Source organism: Trichosurus vulpecula, chromosome 1, assembly GCF_011100635.1.
Source record: "Trichosurus vulpecula isolate mTriVul1 chromosome 1, mTriVul1.pri, whole genome shotgun sequence".
Lineage (NCBI taxonomy): Eukaryota > Metazoa > Chordata > Mammalia > Diprotodontia > Phalangeridae > Trichosurus > Trichosurus vulpecula.
Window position 1 is genome coordinate 328851862 of NC_050573.1, and position 25355 is coordinate 328877216.

The window sequence follows — 25355 nt, forward strand, 5'->3', positions numbered from 1 at the left end:
CACAAAGAGAGACACTTTGCCCCAGTTTTCAGTATGGATGACAAGCATCCATATGAAGGGTAAAAATATTCAAAGCCATAAACAAATATTTTATCTGAAAACCAATATCTAAGATTAAAAATTAGACGAATTTGGGGGAAATCATTTCCTCAGGTAAACTAGTTTGGCCATAGAGACAATGTTACTCTCAATCATGTGTATCAGGCTATTCTCCACCAAAAATAATTGCTTGTCATTTTGAAATGTGTGGATGTGTGTATCTGTATTTCTTATAAATGGTCTTCACACAGCTTAATACAGAAAGGGGTTTAGAAGAAACAAGTAAATTGAGAAATTACAACAATACTTTTCCTGGGAGAAATCTTCATGTATCTGTTTTGAGATTTTTGGACTTTTTAATATCAATGTAAAATGATGGTTTTCATTGTGATTTCTATTGACCACAAAGCAGTATGTGACTTGAGAACTTCTGTACTTCCCATGCCACTCTCTCTTCATCTTCATTCTCTTCACACTGCAGTTCCAAACACTGCATCATCCTTCAGACACACACACACACACACACACACATCTTAGGCACACAATTTGCCAATGATATATCACTTTTCCTAGTCAGTTCAATGTTGACCTTTTCTGCAACATCTCAAGGATAATAAAGCTAAAAAGAAATTGCCAATACCAAGCCAGCAGAAGAGCAGTAATCTTCAAGGGTACACAGGTAAGGCATATGGGATTAATATGCATTTTCTTTGCAGCCTGAAAATTGCCTCTTCCCAAGAGGAAGACAAACTGTTGACACAGACTCATTAAGATGTCAACATCCAGCATGAGCATCTATTAACACAATCTATTTTCTCAAAGAGGATGCATATAGTAAAATGTCAGATAAAATGCAAGATAAGAGATGAAATTAATTTTCTTTTTCCCCCTAAGGTTATCCCATTTTGAGTGAACACCACAACAATAATGCCACCCTCCTGAAGGTACTATTTACTTGGACTTCACGAATAGATGCCCTCAAGTTTATGCCAGGACAAAGAACTTGACCTATATGGCAAAATGAGAAATGTGTTATTCTTGAGGGAATTTAAGACCTTTTTTGCTCTAGATTTTTTTAGTCTGTTAAAAAATAATTAACTCTTTCATGTTTAGGGGAAAGAAGATACATGTGATTGTAATTCAGAGAGTTGCTATTTTCCCCTTTCACTGAGACATTTCCATTCTAAATGACCTAAAGCAGTAGTGTCAAACTGAAACAGAAATAGGGAACAATAAACTGTACACAAAGATTCATGGGGGAAACTATATATCACTATTATTGATGTTTTATGGTAGTTTTTGTTTATTTGGTTAAATATTTCCCAATTGCATTTTTATCTGGTTCAGACTGAACTAAGGAGTGTTGTGGGCACCATACCATCCATTGGTCATATGTTTAATACCTCTGAACTAGAGCTTCTGGGATTACCTTATTTAAATACACAATGTGCTAAGAGATTATAGTAATTTCATTCAATATATAAAAATATTGCCTAAAAATAGGGGGCTATGAAGGGGTTGCATGGATTACATAGATTTTTGTAGTCCTTGTCTGCTTATGTTTCTAGGATTGTGTATCAGATTGCATGTACCTCATTCTGACTTCATTCAAAAAACCCCATTAGGGAAGATTATTTATTATAGGATTTATAAGAGGAACTGACCTTTAATCCAACCCCTTACTTAATAGATAGAAAATTGATGTACAGAGAGGGAAAGTAAATTGTCTAAAGTAACACAATTAGTAAATAGAAAAGTTAGGTTTTGCACCTAGGTTTTCTGGCTCTCAATCTAATGTATGTTCCAATGTACCAAACTTGAGGAACTACAGTTTAGCTCAGCAAAGAAGTGGCAAGTTACATATTTGGGGATTTTTTGACAGTTGTCCCAAAGCCTAATGTACAGGGAGACTCTACTTATAAAGGATGGGGATTGAACTTTAGATGTGTAAGAGTAAAGCAGATCTAGCAAAGGAAGTGTGTTTGGATGAATGGTTCACAAAGATGACTATAGAGAGGTAACTGCAACTTAACATCCATCTAGTGTTCTTTCCAATGGGTGCATACTTAGTGATACATCAAGCAGTTTGATTATTGATGATGTGGGAGATGTGTGAAAAAACAGTTATCTTTCAACAGCAGTGCCATAACAGGGACCAGGAGAGGAGGTGACAAAATGGAACCGTTCAGCAGCTATGGTGATACTATATCGGGGGAAAAATAGACAGATAGATAGATAGATAGATAGATAGATATAGACATACATACACATATATACAGATATGTGTATATATATCTATATATCTATATATGTGTGTTTGTATATATATATACACATATATATGTATATATATATATGTGTATATATATGTGTGTGTGTTTGTGTATGTGTGTGTGTGTGAGAGAGAGAGAGAGAGAGAGAGAGAGAGAAAGAGAGAGAGAGAGAGAGAGAGAGAGAGAAAGAGAAACAAGCATTTGTTAAGCACCTACTATGTTCTAGGAGTTGTGCAAACTGATTTACTAATATCTCATTTAATTTGACCTATTAAAGTTTAAAAATACACTAAGATTTTTGGTATACCCTGTATAAGTGCATTTCACTGAGGTTAAGGGCTGTGTAACATTGAAGATACAATATTCTTTTTTTCATTTCTTCCAACTATCAAATAATTTATTTTTTAATGAAATGCTCAACTTGGCTTGTACTGAGCTCCCAGTAACTATTATCCTATATAAATTCTCCTTTTCTTGGCTAATCTCCTTGAGAAGTATATACACAATAAATGTCTCCCTTTTTTCTCTCTCAATGTCTTCTTAAATCTTTACAGTTTGTCTTGTGACCTCATAATTCAACTAGAATTGTTCTATCCGTAGTTACTAGGAGTGGAGCCAAAATGACAGAGTAGTAGGAAGAAATATAACGAGCTTCTCACAGAGAAGCAGCTCCAAATAAGATCTAGAAAATGGTAGTCACCAAATGCTAGGTGTCTTAAAAGGCCAGGTACAAACTGACTCTAAATGCCAGTACAGGATCTGAAGGGATTGGATCAGTGAGGCACACAATAAAAACAAAACAAAAATCATTTTTCTGGTTTACAAACACATACTTAGCCAGAATAGGCCAGTTGGCCACAACAGCTTTCCAAGTCCCCACCCAAATGGACCCATCCTGTTACAACTGCCTGCATCAGAATCCTCAGTCAGTCAGCTCTAAAGAGCAACAGGTAAAATAATATATGCCATAAAGTTAAAGTGAGTACAATTAGCCTATTCCCATTCATAGTCTTCGGGACTAAGGGCTGTCTATTAGTACTTTAAATTGTTGAGAGAATGCAGCCTGTTTAGCTCCTTAGGTTCTAAGACCTAGGCAGAAAAAAAAAACTACACTGAAAGACACCAGGTCTTCACATCCTGTCTCTGTGCTTTTAGGAGAATACATCAAAACATGGAGGCCACGCTACTTCTTGCTAAAGAGTGATGGCACCTTCATTGGCTATAAGGAGTAGCCACAGGATGTGGACCAGCGGGAGTCACACCTTAATAACTTCTCAGTTGCATATAAGTATTTCCCTTGATTCTGACAAACTGATCCTTGTGTGCTCACTGTTTCTCTTCAGTACATTTGCTACCAGATTTAATTCTGAGAGGGAGCCACAAGAAAATGTCTCAGTGAGTCATTTTTCCAGGCCTGCTCTGAACAGAGAGTCAAAGTGAAATCTGTAGGTATTGAAGATGTGTGAGCATACCACACATTGAGCAAGCACTCCAGTACAGGGAAAGGCCATGAATCAGGTTATGGGAAAGTCCCAGGTTACCCACAGATCTATAGCAACAGAACAGTTACAGGGGACAACTGGTAACTCTATTGCTTGCTATGTATTTCTAAGTGACAGACGGTAGACTAAGGGAGGACCCTGTGCCCAGTGGTAGTTGTTTAGGATTATACCACTGTGAGTACAACATTTATCAATCTAAAAATGACGTGAAATGATAATGGTCAATGTTGAATACAATGTAGAAGGACAGGTACACTAATACGTTGTTGGGAGAACCCAAATAGTGCAATATTTGGAAAAATTATCTGGAATTGGACAAATGAAGTGACTAAAATGCTCATACCCTTAAATCCAAAAACTCCATTCCTCAGCTTATAACCCAAGGAAGCAATCAATGAAAAGAAAGTCACTACAGACAATACATTATTTATAGCAACACTTTCTATGATAGCTAAGAATTGGGCAAAAACATAGATGCCCCATCAATTGAGATATGGTTAAACAAGTTGTGGTACATGAATATAATGGAATATTACTGTGTTGTAACAATTGTTATGTATATTAATGAGAAACATACAAAGGCCTAGATGAACTTACGAAGAATAAAGTAAGCAAAGTCAAGGAAACAAAATATAGAGAAACTATGAACGATGTACACAGAAAGAACTATACACCAAGAAAGCAAAAGTAAATATAGCAAAATTATAAAAATCAAGCAACACTTGAATGAAGAGAAATGAGAAGATTCTCCCAACCTACCAATTTGTGGAGGTAAGACATTCATAGGTGTTATACATTTCATGTTGTGTTTGGACTTTGTCATTATATCAATCAGTTATACTTTTTTCCCATAAAATATGTTTCTCACACAGGATGGCTTTATGTCAGCGCCAGGAATACTACAAATAACTACAGTGATTTAAGAAACAGAAAATACCGATATAAACTTATTTTTAAAAATTAATTTTATGATCAAACCCATGGTGATTTGGAATCAAAACTTTCTTTGCTACATTATATTTAAGTCACTTGTGTATTTGAGACATTGTAAGTAATCTATATAGTGTTGTGAACTTACTGATAGTAAGATTAAACGTTTTAAAATGAAGATAGAGGAACATGGGAAAAAACTCACCACATATACTAAATCAGGCACAATATAATAGTACAACTTAGGAAGAAGAATATATTTTCAAATAGTTACTAATACAAGGTAATATCTAAGAAATGGTACAATTATAATAATTAAAGCCTTAGGGGTGAATCGATAAATGAATTAAGAAAGACTAATAAACTATTTTGGTTGACTCATTGACATACCAACAAATATTTCCCCGTTTTTTATTCCATCACCCACATTAGCCCATTTTATCTATTATTATTACATAGCTATCCAGTGTGGCATAGCAGACAGAAAATTGGCCTTGGAGTCAAGAAGACCAGGATTTAAGTCATTTCTCAAACATAAACTCAATGTATGTCTCTGAGCAAATCCCTTAATTTCTCATGGTTCTAGGTAACTCTCTAGGACCATAAATTCTGGAGAAGGTGCCAACCTGGATTGGTAGAGGATGTTTCCTCATTGGAAAGTGACTTTTACCAATGAAATCACCAGTCCTTTCCCTATAGCTATGTCTTCTGTTCTCCCAATACATCTCCTTTACTTTGGCTTCACCAATTTCCGCTGCTAGTTTGCATCCCTTGTTTAAATTTTTCACTAGCTACTACCATAATATCTCCTTTCTCCTTGAACTATTACTGTTTCTGAATTATAAACATCTATCCCTGGGGAATCTTCATATTTACATTTATTTGATTCTCTTCTAAGGTTGATTAACATTGTGGGAAAAAAGGGAAATTTTTAGCCACTACAATCTCAACTATGCTTAATGATCTTTTTAATCTGCCACTTCCAAATTATTCTTCTCTCATTCCTTACCAGAAACCATGATAAACCTTTTCTCCCTGTCTCTTGTACTTACATTGTGAACCAGTTTTCCTCATCCATCAACTTTTGAGCAATATTATCTACTCTCATGTTGTAAATTTAGCAACTCTGCCAGTCAGTCTATAAATGTTTGTTTAGTAACTACTACGTTTCAAACACTGTGATAAAAATTGGGATCCTAAGAAAGGCAAAAAACATTCCCTGCTTCAAGGAATTTGCAATCTAATCAGGGAGGACAACACATAAACAAAACAAAGTAAAATAAAATGAAACAAAACAACAATTAAAAAAAACTACATAATTATGAATGGGAAGAGGATACCAATATGGGAAAATGATTATTTTCTATAGTCAGTGGGAAATGCTTTTAGGACCCCATTTAAACAGAGGACTTGAGAGAAAGTCTCAGGTGTCTATCTGCCCTTTTCTTCAATCAGAGGGTGACATGATCCTCTGTGGTGTGGGGTTACTGAGGAGGTAGGAGTTTATGTCATCGTGCAAGATGATGAGTTTCTGGACATCATGAAGTCCAGGGGAGCGGTTGGGAGGAGACTAAGTACCAATGAAATCTATATTTAGAATCTTGACTTTTCAGCTTTCAACCCATATTCCACCTCTTTGACCTCCTTCCTGTAGTGTGTCAAACCCAACATACCCCAAACCAAAATAATTATATAAATTCTTAAGCCTGTTCCTTTTTCTCATTTCACTACTTCCATTTTAGGATTAAAAGGACCTCACACCATTTTATCCTATATACTTTATATTAAGGGAGAATTGGAGTGAATTCAGCTTAAAATCTGAATCATATGTACATTTGTGTATACTTTACAGAAATCATTCTGTGTTTCTTAGATGCTTTAAAAAGAAAATTCCCCAAAACACAGTTCAAAGTGGTTTTAATCAATTCATGTCCATAAAAGTATGGTCAGTGCTATATCACCTCCATGATTTGACATTCTTATTAAATCTCCCAGTTGAAACTTGAAATATGAAGCTGAAGGGTGATCAAAAGCAAAAGCACCAAATAGTAATGTTAAGGCTCACACATAAATAATGGTCAAAGGAGATATAGTAAAGCCATCATAAAGTTGTCATGATTTGGCTCTTCTTAGTTCCTAAAATATTAATATGGTCTATAGAATGGTGTTAAGGACATTTTTCATGTTGAAGCCAGTCTAGAATTTGTATAGCCAGAACCTATCTACAACATTGTCATGAGATCAGCTACTTGGGACTCTTGCTAAAAAATAGAGTGCAGTAATGCTTTTAATGTGGCCTTGAAAGTACTTTAAGCAGGAACACCCCTGGCATGAGGTACCAAATGGACCTATATAATACTAAAGATACAAAATCCTTAGTTTATCATGCAAGACCCTGCAATATTTGGCCAAAAATTTCCAACTTTTTTCTTATTTCTTTACCTACAAGCATATGTCAAACTGAATTTCTCTCTAACTCCTGAAAACCTGTGATTCATCTTTCTATTACATCTTTGATCATATCATTTCTTATTACCTGAATGTTATCAATTGCTTCATAAAATAGAAATCCTATACAACTTTCATGCTTTAGCTCAGACGTTACCTTCTCACTGAAGGAGTGAAATCAATAAGTAGTAATTTCTCCCTCATCTGAATTCATACAACACTGTATTTTTCTTGAGCCCTTACCATTGTATCAGTCAGGACCCCTCATACATGGGCCCCCCAAAATATTAAAAGTCCAATTATTTTATGGTTCTGTGTCTCACTCCAAACATAGCATATATGTGCCCATATCTCTGTAATCCAATGAAAGGGCACATTAGTTCAAAACAAAAGATATTTAATTCAATAATGTAACAAAATAGCGAGAAATATTTCACCAGTATTCACATGGATAAACTTTTTGATAGGTTACTTTGTAGAATTCGTCGTTAGATAAATGCACATGCAGTATACACATGTGATAAGAGAACATGTGTGGAGATTTAGTCTACGTCTCCTGCTGCTATTATGTTCTAAAGATACAATAGTGTTGCTGCCTGATGCATATTGATGGACATATCATATAACTCTTTGACTTCAATTGCCACAGTCTTTATGAGTATAAATTTGTATTTGATGTGAGTAAGAAATTCCCTTTAAATTATTTCCCACTCCTCTGATGCTATTTGTAGGTCGTCCAAGTCATTGGGCTTAAACAGACAAGAATGAAAGGGATCATGACCTCTGCTTAGTATAATGTGTAGTGTGAAGTATCTGCTATATAAATGTTTATTTCATTTCTCTTCTTCTGTCCATTATGATAAGTCTTGCATCAGTGAAGAAAGAATACCACTCATGGTGGCTTGTTCTTTGCCATTTCTTGTTCTTATTCTTCCATAGATAATCCACAGAAGATCTCCTATCTATGTGGACAACATCATAAATCCTGGCATCTCACAAATTACCAAGTTTTTCATCATTTGTTAAAGCAGTAAAAATAATCAAGTGAATGAAATTGTGACTAAACTAGAAACTATTATGAAATTTGAGTAAAATCAACTGTCATAAATGTTTATAGAGACATTTCTTTTCACAGTCATTGCAAATGGAACTTACTATATTTAAATTATAAAAATATTTTTGTGTGCATATGTGTGCATATGTGTGCATGCAAGTACATGTACATGCATGTCTGTGTATGTGTGTACAAGGGAAGATCTCACTGAATGTCATCAGACATGAAAACGTTTTGAAATATTTACTGATTAAAAATACTTTAGAAGAGATGGCATGTCAGAAATCTCATTTACATTTGCCAAACAGATTTAAAACTGAATTAACATGCTTCAATAATATTTTAAAAGTTATCCTAGGACTATTCATGTTATATCATCTTTGTATCAATCCTTGAACATAGGCAAAAATGCTATTTAATTTCTTGTTTCTATTTTATATAGTTTTAACTTGAAATCAAGCAGGTTCCCCTACAGTTATGACATAAATTCCAAAATATATTTAGCAATATGTTTCTCAGAAAACGTTAAGCTTTAATTTAATTTTCATTTCTTTAATACATGTAGTTTTATAAAGAGCTTTCCTCATGGAAAATGATCTATTTTAATCTCCCAGAGTCACTGTGGCTACATACCTGCTCAAGGTTCAGGGAATAACTGTGAGGAGTTTGTGGAGTTGTTGCTTTATTGCTGCCATCACACTTCAGCCCACTGGCTGTGTTTCTTCCATTATTAGGAGTTAATTGCTACAGCTTTAGTTCCATTTAAACTCTGAACACCTGGTAGAGTTTCCAATGGATATTTTCTTTGAAGATGAAGCAAGAATAAAATGGAAAGATGAGTCATAACACTAAGAAACATACTCTGCCCCAAAACCACCGTTGTATTTAGCAAGACTCAACTTACCTCAGTCATTATATTGCCTTCATCCCAGCGATTTCACATTCAAAAGTAGTATTGCTGAGTGTGTAATTTTTTTTCTGAACTGTCACTGGGATGGGGTTGCAAAGAGTCCTGAAAGTCTATTGCAACAATTTGGCTAGCAGCTGCTGTGGGGGTGAAAGATCAACACAAGCCCAACCACAAGAACACTGCCTGCACAGGTTCTTTGATCTGCTTTACTAAGGAAAGTAACATTAAGGGGTTAACAATCTTACTTTAATCCAACGTATACATATATCATTCACTTAGTTCAGGAGGAAAAGACAGCATCCTGAACTTCAGAGCAAATACAAACAAGTTACAAACATACATTATAAACAGACCAAATACAATTCATAGTTACCAAGAAACCATCAACAGCTAGGTGAGCCGGGAGGCTCTTACAGGGGCTGCCCAGAGTCCCATGCCAACACTCCTCCAGGAGTGAGAGCATCAAGGGAGAATGGCGACCTCTGATTTTATATATCTTGTCCAGTGTCAAAGGTGAGTCACACATGCGACTCACCCACGTGACCTAAAAGCATCACAAAAATGTGACTTAAACCCTTGTGGTCTAAAAGCCTCTGATGTCACAAACATGTCACTAAAACTCATGTAAACTAGGCTTTCCCTTGAGGCAAGGAGGTCATCAAAGACTCCTAATTTAATCAAGGAAACAAAGGCCAAGCTCTTCAAGGGCACTTGATTGAATAAGTGCTAAGAGCCCTTCTTAATTACCAATACAAAGTCACTCCTTACTCTTTTGGGCATCAATTCTCTAAATTCAAAACCCACCATAGACACTTACTAGCTTAGTAACCCAGGGCAAATCACTTATCCCCTCTTTGCCTCAGTTTCCTCATCTATAAAATGGGAGTAATAATAGCACATACCTCACAAGATTGGTGTGAGAACAAAATTAGATAATATTTGTAAAGTATTTAACATGGCATCCAGAAATTTAGTAGGCTCTATATTAACGTTTGTTAGTCTACATATTTCATCATCATGATCATCTTCATCTTCATCACCATCATGTTTATCATTATAGTTTCTGCTCATGATTGCCAACTCAGAGTCCAGAATGCCAGGATGCTGTAGAAGGCTTTACTCCTTTTATATCCAAGTGCGTTAGTGGAGACCTGAAATCTGGAGTATTGGTTTGCTGAAAAGTTCTACAGACATTTTGACCTTATGAGGTTATATTCCCATTACTAGTGGTCCTGAGCTATTTATTTGAGCTTCCCTAAAAAGCAAAGAGCTAGTGGCTGAAGCTGACAGGAATTTTTTTAATGCCTCCATAGCCAAACAGAACATCTCCTTCCAACATGCCTAACTGACCTGGACCAATTACAGAATGTCTGCATATTCTTCATAGTCCCTTGAGGTCTCTGCCATTTAACAACATCATTACTCTCTTAGAAGCAAGGAATAAGGTCCCCAGTGTTTCCTTGTAGGGAGATGTAGCCAGAATGGACTTTGTTTTCTTTGAATGACTCAGCTTGCCTCGTTGAGCTTCCCTGGACGCTGGGGCTTGCTCTTCTGGGGCAGGACCAGAGCTTCCTGTGTGATGAGTCATGGCGCTGGCTGAGGGGAGGTGTGTTAATGTGGTCTACGCTGGGGGAGGGGCCAAGTCAAGAACCAATCGGCCCTGGTCGTTCAGGCGGCGCTTGATGATGTCAAAAACTCTACAAAAGGGGAGAGGACAGCTTGAAGATCCTCCTTTCTTTTTCCGGTTGGAGCCAGAGACGCCCACAGCCGAAGCTGAGCTGCCGGTAGCAGAGCTGACTAGAGGCTAGTGGGTAATCTTCTTACCGTAGAGGGGAAGCATGTATACGATTTTGCCTTACACCATCTCGCTTCTCTGTGGCCTCCTAGTTACTCTTGTGAGGCGGACTTATTGGGCCTGGAAGCTTTTGATGAAAATATCAAAATGGGGACGCTGGTTTGTGGGATTGTTACTGTGGAGTGTAAATACATGCTTTAGTTCTCCTGCCTTCTGCCTAGAGAATTCCTTATATCCTGCGTTTCCGGACCTTTTAGGCACATATGAGATTCTCTTTGAAATCATAAATTCTGCCTTCCTAATATAGGAGATAACATTAACATTAATGCATTCATTAAACTTCCATTACCTTACTCTGTAAAGTAGGTAGCCTAAGTATTATTGCCCTCTTGTTATCAATGAAACAACTGGAAGCGGGATAGAAGGAGTTAATATCAACTTGTGTAAGAAAGGGGAGGAGGGAGAAAGGGAAGGAAAGAGAGGTATTTTGATGGGCTTGAAGAAAGGAGGTTAGGGCAACCCCGTTATCATAGCACACGTCTGAGGAGCACATATAGGACTCAGCTACGGTAAAGAAGGGAGCTATCAAGGAAGATATTTGGATTTATAGGTATTTTAGAGCAGAAGACTTGGACTAAGAGTAGTGCAAAAAGTATTTTCCCTTTCTCCATTTTTGCATCTTCGTTCCAGTCTGTCCACATTGTAACATATAATCTGCCATTTTATTTCTAAAATATTTACAGCAAACTGAGCCCTAAGTGGCCCAAGGCATCCCGATAAATTTTAAAAGCCATTGTATAGTTCCATGTCCACAGGACATCCTGCCCTGTCCTGTATTTGGCTGAGGGCAGTAGGGACCACACACTAAGACAGCAAAAGTGATTTTCACACAACCACAAAGAAGCTAAAGGCTAGCTAGTAATAGTTATAATTATAATTTTAGGAAGAGAAACCAAACTCTGACTAAATGCAATAAATGTTCTTTACTTGTTCTTAAGAGCAACTGTGACTGCATTAATAAGTATTTGTCTGAAGAAACCCCTAAAAGGCAAAGATGAGGGAAACCATAGTACAAAAGGTTTCAGATAGACCAATACATCGGTTAATAAAAAACAATTAATAAAACTTTATCTGTAATCACAAGGGGAGAAGAGCAGACGTCAAACTGGTACTGTCTTGGAATGTGGCCCCTATTGACCTCAGCCAAGAACAGTACCTGGTAGGATGCCCTGTGGACATGGAACCATGCAATATTGGGCTTATGAAATCCAATGTGAGGTCTTGGGTCCTTCAGAGAATAAAATTTTAGGCAAAGACAACATGCTACATAAAAGAGATTGTTCTGTGATCCATAGAGGAATAAGTTGAAAGTAGTGAAAGTAAGACATTTTCTAAATTTTCAAGAGCATATAGAGAATTTGAGCCAACTGTGCTTCATAGAAAAAGGTTTGAGGTATGTTTGTGTGTGTGTGTGTGTGTGTGTGTGTGTGTGTGTGTGTGTGTGTGTGTGTCTGTGATTCCCTATTTTGGAATTCATTAGACCTAGAATTTATACGTAATGAGGGATTGGTCCTGAATTAGTCAAACCAGTTTTCACTGGTTCAAAATCTACCACTTCTAACTCCTCAACTGCCAATCCTGCAAACTTCATTCAAATCAAAAGCTCTCTCTTACTGGAATGCTAAGCACTATATTATTTAATTAATGGAATGTGATTGTTGTATACCTCATAACTCTAAAGTGGTTTTAAAATGTCCAGGGTAATAAAATCTATGATTTCCCATATGATAACTTGGAAATACAATTGATGTCATCTGAAATTTATTACTTGTGTTATTATTCTATTTCTAAATTGTATTATATTTCTAAGTCTATAATGTGAAACCTGAGAGATAATTGCAAACCAAAATGCTGTTAGACAAAACTTTCCTTTTAATTTGGATGCTGTTACACATTAATTGGTCTCTCAAAACTATGTGATAAAAAGAGAGATATTTAAAAATGTTAAACATTTCATAAAGGTAAATTTAGTCATAAAACAGGTAATACTACTACTAAAATATTATTAATAATAATTAACAATATTTACTTGAATAGCAAATTTTCATTTGAAAATCTTGGCTTTTATGAAAGTGTAAGGTGATTTTAGGATGTAGATTCAACCTATTAATGATGAGTCAACTATCAGGTATTTGTATATTTAAAGCTATAGAATATGGGTAGTTTTAACTTATAAGTAAAGGATAAAAGTTAAATGTTAACTGTTAGGGAAACATCAGGAAAGATATTCAAGCACTAAGCTGTGATTAGTGAAATTTTGTTATTTAAGGTAAAACTTCCTGGGACTGCAACTCACTATTGTTTTGATCCTTGATTATGGGAATGGTTCTCTTGAATTGTCATGAAGCCAATAGAAGAAAATGGCATGTGCTGCAGTCCGGGAACTGTTAAAGTCTATGCCTGGGAAAGACTGTGGGATCGACTTAGTCTTGGCTTAGTTAGGACCATCCTGACTCTATTTCTCCATAGTTCTATTTCCTTACTGAAAAGGAAAATTTCTCATCTGGTTAATCTGAGACTTGCCTTCAACACCCTGTGACTACATGCATGGCTGTCAGATACGACATATGCATGAAATCAAATAGAGCTAAGAGAATTTTTCCTCTAACAGAGAGTTTTTTACTCTCTCATGATAGATGACATTTTTATAACTATATCTTGCTTCTTCCTTTTATAGTAAACTTTTATTATCAAGAAGTTTTGTAATTACAGCACCAAATGTATTAAATAATAGATTGACATTGGAACATCTCAGGGTAACCGTAATAGGATTCAAGTATGAACAATTTACAATTTAACCGATATTTGTAGTCAAATTATAATTTAAAGATGATATCCTGCAAAGGGAGAAATGATTGAACAAGGTAATAAGACAAAGATGTAATACAAATGTTTTCTAAATAAATGGAACTGTATCTATTTTACTTATTTGCAAGAGAAGTGCTGAAGTTATTCTCATGAAAGGTAGAACTTGAGGTATCACATTGTACTGGAATATGTTAACCATGCTGAAGTGGCTCTGATCTTCTGATTTAAACCAAAGTGCTTATACGAGAAATGATTTAATAAGTATATACACCAAGAACACAAGAAAAAGTATCTGACAAAGTTTGTATCGTTCAAAATGCCATCAGTTCATTTCTTCCTGTTGCTCCCAATTGCTAGCATGGTGACTACTCGCATAAAGATTTTTACTGTATCCGTGTAGATTCTCATCGTGGAGTTAATGGGGTCACATCTTTCTGGGCATTATTTCTACGCACTTGACTTTTTGGGTATCATATAGAAGGAAATTGCTACAAAGAACTGATCCACCATACATTGCCACTGAATAAAGACTAGCACCAATTGCCGTGTAAGTGGTAGAAACATAGATCCCAAAGAAGAAGCAAAAACAACACCCAGGCACAATGCCATCGGTATTTCCATGTTTAGACATTTTCCCTTGGAGCACATATGGCTACAGTAGAGAAGCTACCTGCAATGCCTGCTGTATACCAGAGAGCTCTGAGGATCAGAGGACCACCAAAGAAAGTCAGAGAGGGCACCACTGTACCCATGACATCAGCCTGGAACATCTGGAAGATGTTTTAGGCCTGGGCTCCATTCATATGATATTGACTGAACCAGTATTCCAGCTCCAATCATGGCTGCTCAAGTTGCTCCAGTTTCAACCAAGAGCCTTTCATCATAAAGGTCATTAAAGCATGTGATTGGCTAACTGCTAAGGCAGACAATGGTGTTAAACCAACACTCCCTGTGAAATACATATGTGGTACAAATTCTATCCTTCACATAATGTGGCCAAATTACTGCTTTTTCAGTAGCCCAGATCTCATTTGGCATTCCCAATCCATAAAAGCAGAGTGCTTCAAGACCAACAGCAGCTCCTCCAGCAACAAACCATTTTCCCATCTGATGAATTTTAAACAATCTTTCAGCTGATGGTTCGAATGCTGTTTCCTTAATTTTTTCCACGTCAGACCCCAATTCTTGATTTGGTAGCATAGCCCCTGTTGGAGTGCAAGATTTGTCTTCAGAATGGAATTCCTCAGAACAAGAGAGGTCTTTGTGAGTGCTGGGTGGAGAGTCCTGGAAGGTAGGGTTAGCATATGGAGAAACACAAACCTTGTTGCCAACGTGGTGTTGCCACAGGTTCACTGATTATTTCTGAAATACTCATCCCTCCTGGTCAGATCAGCTGCGTGTGCAATCTCCTGATCTTGGAACAGTAAATTTTGAGAAAAGCAACAGGATTAGACTGTTTTCTCTAAGAACTATATACATATGTTTATGATTGGCTTCCAAATTTATCTCAAGTAAATTCAAGCTTTCAGTATGTTTTGGTAATAAGTTCTAAGGTTTTATTAATTAAGGATTAATGATAATTTACAAATTGTATTGACAATGGTACAGAAAGTGAAATTATTTTCCTATTTTAAAGTTCTGTGTGGTAATTTTGAAAGGCAGAACAACAGGCCATGAATGAATTTCCTAAGAAAAAGCATCAGTACCAGACAGATTTACAAGTGAATTCCATGAAATATTTAAAGATCAACTAATTCCAATATTAAATAAATTATTGAAATAATAGGTAAAGAAAGGATAGTACTAAACTCCTTTTTTGAAACAAATATGATACTGATACCTGAATCAGAAGAGTAAAAAGAGAAAAAAGCTTTCGTAAAGTGAAACACCCATTTATATTAAAAACATTTGAAAATATAGGAATAAATCAGTTCTCCTTAAATTGATTAAAAACATGTTTATCTAAACCTGCCAGCAAGTATTATTTGTAATGGGGATAAACTAGAAGCTTTCCTAGCAAGATCAAGTGTGAAGCAAGGATGCATACTTTCTACTTTCACCAATATTATTCAATATTGTATTGGAAACTCTAGAAATAGTCATAAGAGAAGGGTCAATACTATCTGGTGCTGGCTAAGAAATAGATTAGTAGCTCATAATTTTTTAAAAAAATATTTTAATTTCAGGTATAGGATTTAGGTAAGGACAGAAACAGAAAATGATATGTACACTGAAATTCTATGAAGTTTCAAAATTGGAAAGCCAAATTTAAATGGTTGTACCTAACCTCTAGATTCAGACCCAGAGAAACAGAGCCCCTTTTAGAGAATAAAATGTGTTGTATATGTAAATGTCCCTTCTTAGAACCAGTCCACTGTGAGCCCTCTAAGTAGTTTGATCTGTATCTGATTTAATGTAATTATGAAATTATGGGAATCATGTGAATAATTTTATTGCATAGTTTGAATCTAGTTCTGTGTGCCTGGGAAACTGGACAGTCTCTACATGCTGTTTAAGGACCTATACTATGCTAACCAGAAACTTAGATCCACCATTGTGCATCTCAAGGAACCCATATGTCTTATCTGAAAACTAGTGATCAATCATTGTTTGTAAGGGCCCCTCCATGTCCTTCTAACTATGCCCATAGCTGCCAAACTTGGAGGTGTGTAATTATGTGCCCAACCACCAAGGTCCTGATTCAAGCTTGTTGACATTTTCTCCCTCTACATTCTTGGTTCTTCTATTTCTTCTGCTTGCCAAGAAAAGAATGGCTAACAATGACACATGGGACACATATCCCTAATAGGTCCCCTTAGGGAGCTAAGGCCCTGGGAAAAATCTCATCCTGGCTTAACTGGTCTCTTGTGGCATCTTGGATTATGTCTGTCTCTCCTTTATTTATTGCTGGGTTAGGGTTCTTTCAGATTCCCCCACTTTGTCCAAAAGGGAGAAATGTCAAAGTATTTGGAGATATCCTGTTTCCCAGAGCTAAGGCCCACCAAGAAGGCTGTGCCCTGAGTTTGTCATAACAACAATCCTTTGTGCTCTGGATACTCTCATTCTCTGGAAAAATGTATTATTTTGAGCAGTACCAGGTGTTCACTGAGGGATTTATCATTTTCATATTAGCCAATTACTGCTTAGATTTGTTGGAGTGCGCCCTATTTCCCAAAGACCTGAGAAAGAGAAGCAGGTGACATGCGGCGATGTAAAGTCATCCATCACATCTCTTGACATGTTCACAATCCCTGTGCTTATGTAACAGCTAAGTAAACTGAACCAGGTACTGCATTCCTGTTCTGCCACGCTGACACTGGTTCTGTATACCACTGAATGATCATAAAAATGTGCATATCACTTTAATCCAGCAATACCACTTCAGAGAGATCAAAGTGGGAAAAAGACCCATATGTACAAAAATATTTATAGCAACTCTTTTTGTGGTAGCAAAGAATTGGAAATCAAGGGGATGCCCATCAATTATGGAATGGCTAAACAAGTTGTGGTACATGAATGTAATGGAATATTATTGTGCTATAAGAAATGAGGAACAGACTGACTTCATAATAACTGGAAAGACTTACATGATCTGATGCTGAGTGAGGGGAGGAGAGCCAGGAGAGCATTATACACTATTACAGACACATGTTATCTGTGATGACTAACTTTGATTGACTTGGCTCTTCTCAGCAATACAAGGTTCAAAGACAGCTCCAAAAGACTCATGATGTAAAAAGCTATCCACATCCAGAGAAAGAACTAAGGAGTCTAAATGAAGATTGAGGCAAACTATTTGCTCTATGTTTTTTTTTTCCTTCCTTTGTGGTCATATTTCTTCTTTCTCATGATTCTTCCATTGGTTGTAATTCTTCTTTTCAACTTGACTATTGTGTAAATAAGTTTAATGTGAAGGTATATGTAGACGCTACATTGAATTACATGACATCTTGGGGGGAGAAGAGGGAGAAGAGTGTGGAGGAGAAAATTTGGAACCCCAAAACCTGTGGAACTGGGTGTTGTAAACTAAAAGTAAGAAATAAATTTTAAAAAAAGCTCAATGACCCTTAAGACTTGAGAGAATCTTTCTTCTTATTAGGGTAGTTAGAAGACATATATATATATATATATATATATATATATATATATATATATATATATATATATATAAAGTGGGCACAGTTATGAGCTGAATAGGAAGGGATGAGAGCTAAATAATAAAATTAAGGGATGAGAGAGGAATTTACTGGGAGAAAGATGAAGAGACAGGGAGAATAGGGTAAATGATCTCACATAAAAGAGGCAGTGGAGGGGAAGAGAGGGGATCTGAAGGGGAGTGAGTGAGTGAACCTCACTCTCATCAGAGTTGACTCAAAGAGGAAATAACATACACACTCAACTGGGTATAGAAATGTATCTTGCCTTATAGGAAAGTAGGGAGCAAAGGGAAAAGGGGGGGGTGATAGAAGGGAGGACAGATTAGGGGATAGGGTAGTCAGAAGCAAAATCTTTTTCAGGAGGGCCAGGGTGAAAGTAGAAAGAGAATAGAATAAAAGGAGGAATAGCATGGAGGGAAATATAGTTAGCAATAGTAACTGTGAAAAAAATTTTGAAGCAAGTTTCTTTGATAAATGCCTTCTTTCTCAAACATATAGAGAACTAAGTCAAATTTATAAAAATAAGCCATTCTACAATTGATAAATGATCAAAAGATATGTTCAGTTGTCAGGTTAATTAATTGAAGCTATGAATAGCCATATGAAAAATAAATATGCTAACTCATTATTGACTGAAGAAGGCAAGTTAAAACAATTCTGAGGTACTAATTCATACTGATTAGATTGGTTCATAGAACAGAAAAGGTAAATGACAAATATTTGAGGAGATATGAGAAAATTGGATCACTAATGCATTTTTGGTGGAGTTGTGAACTGATTCAACCATTCTGTAAAGCAATTTGGAACTATGCTGTAAACCCATGCATACCCTTTGACCTAGCCATACCACTACTAGATCTGTCCCAAAAGAGATAACAAAAAAGGAAAAAGACTTATATGTACATAAATATTTATAGCAGCTCTTTTCTACTAGTCAACAGAGAATTAGAAAATGAGGGGTTGCCCATCAACTGGGGAATGGCTGAACAGATTCTGGAATGTGATTATGACAGAATACTGGTGTACTATAAGACAGGATGAGCAGGATGATCTTAGAAAAACCTTTGAAAACTTACACGAGCTAATGCAAAGTGAAATGTACTGTGTACAAAGTAACACAATATTGTAAGATGACTGGCTATTTTCAGCAATACAATAATCCAAGACAACTCTGAAGAATTTATAATGAAAAATGTTACCCATCTCCAGAAAAAGAACTGATGGTGTCTGAATACAGATTTAAATATTTATAAAAGGAACTTTCTTTATATCATCTCCAACAAGTAGTGGTCTAGCCTCTGCTGGAAAACACTAGCAAAGGGGAATATGTCACCTCTTGAGACAACCCCATCTACTTTGGGATTGGTCTAATTATTAAGTTCTTCCTAATAAGAGGCCAAGTTTGCTTCTTCACAATCTCCACTCATTGTCCTCAGTTCTTCATTCTGTAACCAAGTAGGAGTCCAACTGTCCTGCACAACAGTTAGCTGTGCCCCTTCATATCCTTGAATCTAACTGTAATGTTCATCCCCAGCCTTCATTTTTCTCTTTTCCAGTCTAAGCATCTCAGTGCTTTCAAGTGATCTTCATAGGACAGAGAGTGAATGCCCTTCATCATACTGGCTGCCTTCCTCTAAATGTTTTCCAGCTTATAACCACCACAACAAAAAATAGCATTTATATAGTGTTCTAAGGTTCACAAACCACTTTATATTAATTATTATATCAATTATTTTATTAAGATGTAACATAGACACAATATTCCAGATGATCTGACCAGGCTAGTGTATAGAGAGTCCATCACCTCCTTATTCCTAGAAGTTTGGCCTCTGATGATATAATTTCTATTAGCTTTCTTGGCCTCTATGGCACCCTGCTTCCTTTTGTGGAACTTAGAATCCCTTAAAAGCCCCAGATCTTTTACAAATTGCTGTCCAATTATGCTGACTATCAATGTTGTGCTTATAACATCAAATTTCCAAACTCTAATTTAATGCTTTACATGACTGAACTTTATTTTATTAGATTTGGCCAATGGTTGAGATTACAGAGATTCTCTTGTATTCTGTCATTCAAGGATTAACTATACTACTGAGCTTTGCATCATCCCCAAGTTGTATGAGTATGTCATGTGTGATTTTGTCCAAGTAAATGATAAAAGTCTCAAATAGTGGAAGGCCAAGCATGGATCTCTGGGGCACATGACTGGAGACTTTTTGCTAACATGACATGGAACAAGATATTAACCACTACTCCAAATCTAGTCATTCAGCCAATCTTGCATTCATGGTTTTAAGCTACCATTCAGGCCACACAATTCCATCTTTTCCACAAGAATAGTAAGATATTCTTTATCAAAGCTGACCCGTCTCTGTATAATAAAAATGAAATAAATTAAATTGTTGGTTGGTAAAAACAAAAACGAATACTTGAGGGACTGCTCCCATGGGACACAAGGCTGAGAAATGTCATTCATAGTAATTGCTTACTGAAGACCTAAGAATGATTTTGTTGTGGTCCGGCCCTTTTCATGTATATAAGCCTTGACTTTGCCCCAACATGTTAAGCCCCCTTTCTTGGGGAGAGTGTGAAGCGTTCCCATTTGCAAGCATTTTCCTCACTCCGAAATAAATTACACTTCTGTTTGATTCCTGACTTCTCTTATCTCTAGCCTGTGCTGTTCAGCTCCAGTCATCACAAATTAGAGGCCAGTTCTGATCCAGTTTACATTTAACGCTGACAGTGAAGGAATTAGTGAGTTAGTACTGAATTCATTATAGCCACAGGGGATTATCATCAGGATTGTGACTATGTCCATCAAGCAGAAAGTCAGGTTTTTGAAGTAGGTAATATTTTAAGACAAATCAATAAGTCAATAAGCATTTATTAATTGCTTACTAAGCATTTATTAATTGCTTACTGGCTACTATTAACTGTGCTGTGTACTGGAAATACAAATACAAGCAGAAAGACAGAAAGCTCCTGACCTCATGGAGCTTACATTCTAATAGGAAAATATAATACTTAAAAGGAAGTGTAAAGCAGGAGCTGGTAGGAGAGAACAGGGATAAGGAGGTGAAGGGAATAAGAAGTGCAGTCTGGGAAGAAATGTACTCTTTAGATGTGAAGTTCTGGGAGGAACATATCAGTAAGAAGAAAAGGCAGCAGATATAGAGGGTTCTTCTAGTATGAGAGGCCCAGGTTTGAAGTGAACTTTAAAAGTGCAAATATTTCTCTGATATGATAAAAAAAATTCTGAGAATCAGGACTTCAGTCTGGAAAAGCAGAGAGGAGAGGGGCCTGAGGAAACATTCAGAGACTAACCAAAAAAGCCCACAGGGTTATGCGGCATTGTAGGCAGTGTTCTTTTGGCTGGCCTCAGAAACCACATTTCCTACTTTTCTCAGGTGAATTGTACAGTTCCAAGAGTGTATCTCTCTATCCAGACTAACTAGATAGGCATGGGAAACTTTTAGAATCTCATCTCCTGAAATAGGGGGTGTTGTGTGTCTTTCCATCTATCTAATGAAATGCTTAAGGATCTCTCACCTTGGAAAACACACACACTGCAACATTTACATCCCAATCTCTCTACACACTTATTCAACATCTTTGGGAATTTACTATATCCCAGACTCTGTATACAAGGTCTTTTCAAAGGGACCCTCATTGAAGTTCAATTATGTTAAAAATTACACAGAGCAAATCTGCGGTAATTCCACTCTAGTTGCTGCCTATGTGAAAATAGGGCTAAACATTTACTTTCTACATTTTACTGCAAGGATACGAAATGACTTAATGATTTTTAATAGGCTCTGTTCTTTCCCTAACAAGTAGGGGATATCTCTATTTCTGTCCTTTTTCCTTGGGTAAATAGCATCTCACAGAATCCTGTACCCTACTCTTGCTTACAATTTTGAACATGAACATAGATTTTTCAAATTCTTTATTTAAAATATTTAGACAGTTATTTGTTTCCACTTCACTCAAAACACATCTTGATGAACACATAGCATAAGGTCAATTAACTTGTAACTAACATCCACCAAGCAAACTATGATAAAAAAAGTTAAAGGAATCATCTGTTACAAGTTCATAAGAGAGCTGGAAAGGATCGTAAAGGATATGCCAAAGCTTTATGTGGAATCTGGTAACCTGAGTTTGAACCTGCTACTCACTACCTTTGTGTCCTTGGGTCTGTCATTTAACCTCTCTCAAGCTTTGTTTTCTTAATTGTGGAGTGAGAAGTTTCAACTAGATGATCCCTTTCAAATTAAAAATCTGTCATCCTATGAACTTGAGATGATTTTCTGCTTACATTGGCTCTGACTACCATATTTTTAGGTGAAGATCAGATGTTCATTGAGAGATCTTTTTTTTCAATATACTACCAAATTTCTCAGCCCCTTCAAGACCTTCAAAAAAGTTGTTAAAAAGCAAAGGAATTTTGCTGATCAGTATGACAATGCACTTGACTGATTTAGGTCTTAATTATAGCAATGTGAGAAGTAAACTATTCCATTCAACCAGGAACAAGCATTTAGGGACATCCATTTACTACGAATGTGCCTTACACATGCTAATCAAATATCTGTTGAATTAGTGAATGAAACATCTGAGAGTTGTTGTTGTTGAGAGACAGGTAGCAGAAGGACCAAGCATCTTCCTCTGTATCACTTATTTTCAGTCTCAACAGAATATAATTAACTTCCAAAGACCCATTTAATATGTAATTCTAATGGTGGCACTGAAATTATAGAATTACTCTTTGGTTCTCCCTTCTGAAGTTCTGTAATTATCGTGTGATCTTCTTTACCCCTTCAGAATCTTCACTGTGTCCTTTCTTGTCTCTGTTCTTTTCATTGTATATCACTATAATCACATATTTTAGATTCCCTAGACATTAGACTATAGCTATTTGGGGGAATTAAAAGGCTAAATTTGCTGGTAGAAAAGATGGCCATCACAAACATAAACTTAGTCAGAATATGGATCTATTGTCTCCATCATCTATATCTATTTTTGTCATCTTTGTCTGTATCTTTTCAACTAGTTGCACCCTGACTTGCTTCTATGGTCCCTATTAGTTTCTCCTTAACATGTCCAAAATATATTTCATTGCCTTTTCTCCAAATGCTTTCCTTATGAATTTCCAATTTTTGTTAAGGATACTACCATAGCCTTAGTCATTTGGTCTTTCAAATTCTGTCTCATCTTCATTTCTCACTCTCAATCATGCCACAAATTGAACCAGTTGCCACATAATGTCATTTTAATCTACGTAGCATCTCTCAGAGACTGTCCCTAATTTTCTCCACCCACATAGTTACCTTATAAATACACACATAATATCTCAGTTAAAGTAGTATGATAGATTTCTAATAAATCTCACTCATCACTACTCAAACACATCTGCCACTCAGTTGTGAATGTAATATTTCTAAAGTATAGGCCTAACCATTCGTCTCCCCAAATTAGCAGTCTCTAGTGGTCCCCAACTACCATCTGGACAAAATATAAACTCTTTTTTGGTATTGAAGCACATCTTTACCGGGCCTCTTTCTAACTTTCCAAACTTCTTATACTTTACTCCCCTGCACACTTTTCATAATCCAGCTAAACAAACAGCCATACTTGATCACAGCTTTTCTTCGCCTATCTCTTTGCATTGAATATATCTCATGCAAGGAATGTACTATCCCTTCAGTTCTGCTTCTTGCTTTACCCTGGTTCCATAATGTCTCATTTCAGATCTCACCTTCTAAGAGAGGTCTTTCCCCATCCGCTCATCCTAAGCAACTTCTAGTGATTTTCCCTCTAACCTTAGCTTGCAAATTCTCCGAATTTATGTTGTATGTTCCTATTTATTTATATATTCCCTCCCCTATTAGAATACATGCTTCTTGTGAGCAGAGATTAGTTTTACTTTTTTCTATGTCTCTAGACCTTAACACTTTGCCTGGTAATTAGTAGGTAAAATTAATGAATGCTGATTGGTTATTGACTAACTCATTCATATTTGGACCAATATTTCATTACTATTTTGGATTCCCTCTTTGAGTTTCTCTTGCCCAAATTGCTACTTTTAACCTCAAAACTCATGAACAGATCTCATAATTAGGTCCTTTCTTTGCCCCTTAGCTTCAGATCCTTTTGTCTATTTTGCTAATAAATGATCTCTGGCTAAAAAATGAAGTTGAATTGTTGTCACTCTCATCATGTTTGGATGTTTGGGCACTGTTTCACATCCATTGTTCTTAATATCTGAGGTTTTCTAAATTTATATCAGCTTTTATAATAGCTGACATTTATATAGGGTGATCCAAAAGACTTAGTACAATTTTAAGCTATTAAAGTAAGTTTAATTAGAATATTCATCTACATTCATTTCTATATTTATAATTTTAAAACTGCATTAAGACTTTTTAAATACCCTGTATAGCACATTAAATCAAACAGAGCACTTTTAGATACATTATGTCTTATTGGTGCTCAGAACAATCATGTTGAATATGTAATACATGTAATATTATCTACAGTTCAGAGATGCAGAATCTGAAGCCCAGAGAGATTAAGTTACTTGTCCAGCAAGTATGTAGTAGATATGGATTAAACTCAGGTCTCTACTAATTCCAAGGTTACTATAAGATGTGATCCACAAGACTCACCTTTTGGGTCACAAATAAAAATATATGTACCCTAAATGAATACTTGAATTTAAAATTACTTGGACTTATAACAGAAAAATTTCTCATTTATACACTCCAGCATAATTACCTCTTTGGGGATCTGTGGCCCTATACTTTTTATTATTTAGTTCAAATAGGTACAGTCTGTGAACTTTTGCTCAATAATCAGTATTTATTGTGGTGCATCTTATGGGCCAAAGCAGAACTAATAGTCTTCAAGCTATCACTTGGCTCATGTTCTAAAAAGAAAAACAAGCTGTTTGAAGCTCCTGCAAATGTTCTTATCTTTGGAAATCAATGCAAACTTAATGAAACTTTTATTCTTCTACTTTACACCATTTTTGAATGCCAGAAAGAATAGTTGGGCTCAGCCAGAAATAGTGGCATTCCGAGACAGAGCACCCAGTAATTTAGTAATAGACATTCCTGCTAGCCCAGCATGACCTTTAATCTAAAGAACTAATAACAGGTGTCCAGGTTCCGGCACCTGTGGCACATGGTCAGTGGAGGAGAAAACATCCCAATCAGCCAAGCTCAATTTTTAAATCCCTGTCTGTGAGTCACAGATGGCAATAAGAGCACTGTTCCTGCTTGGGAGAGCTTAGAAAATAGACTCTAGTTGACCTGGGATGTGCTATTAAAGACATGTTTGCCTTATTTGTAAATTAGCCAGAATCAAAACCATTCCCC

At 36.2% G+C, this 25355-nt stretch overlaps 1 pseudogene; it reads right to left on the reverse strand.

Annotated features, from left to right (window-relative positions):
- Positions 1–14146: 14146 nt before the first annotated feature.
- Positions 14147–15123, reverse strand: LOC118837910 (annotated as a pseudogene).
- Positions 15124–25355: the final 10232 nt, after the last annotated feature.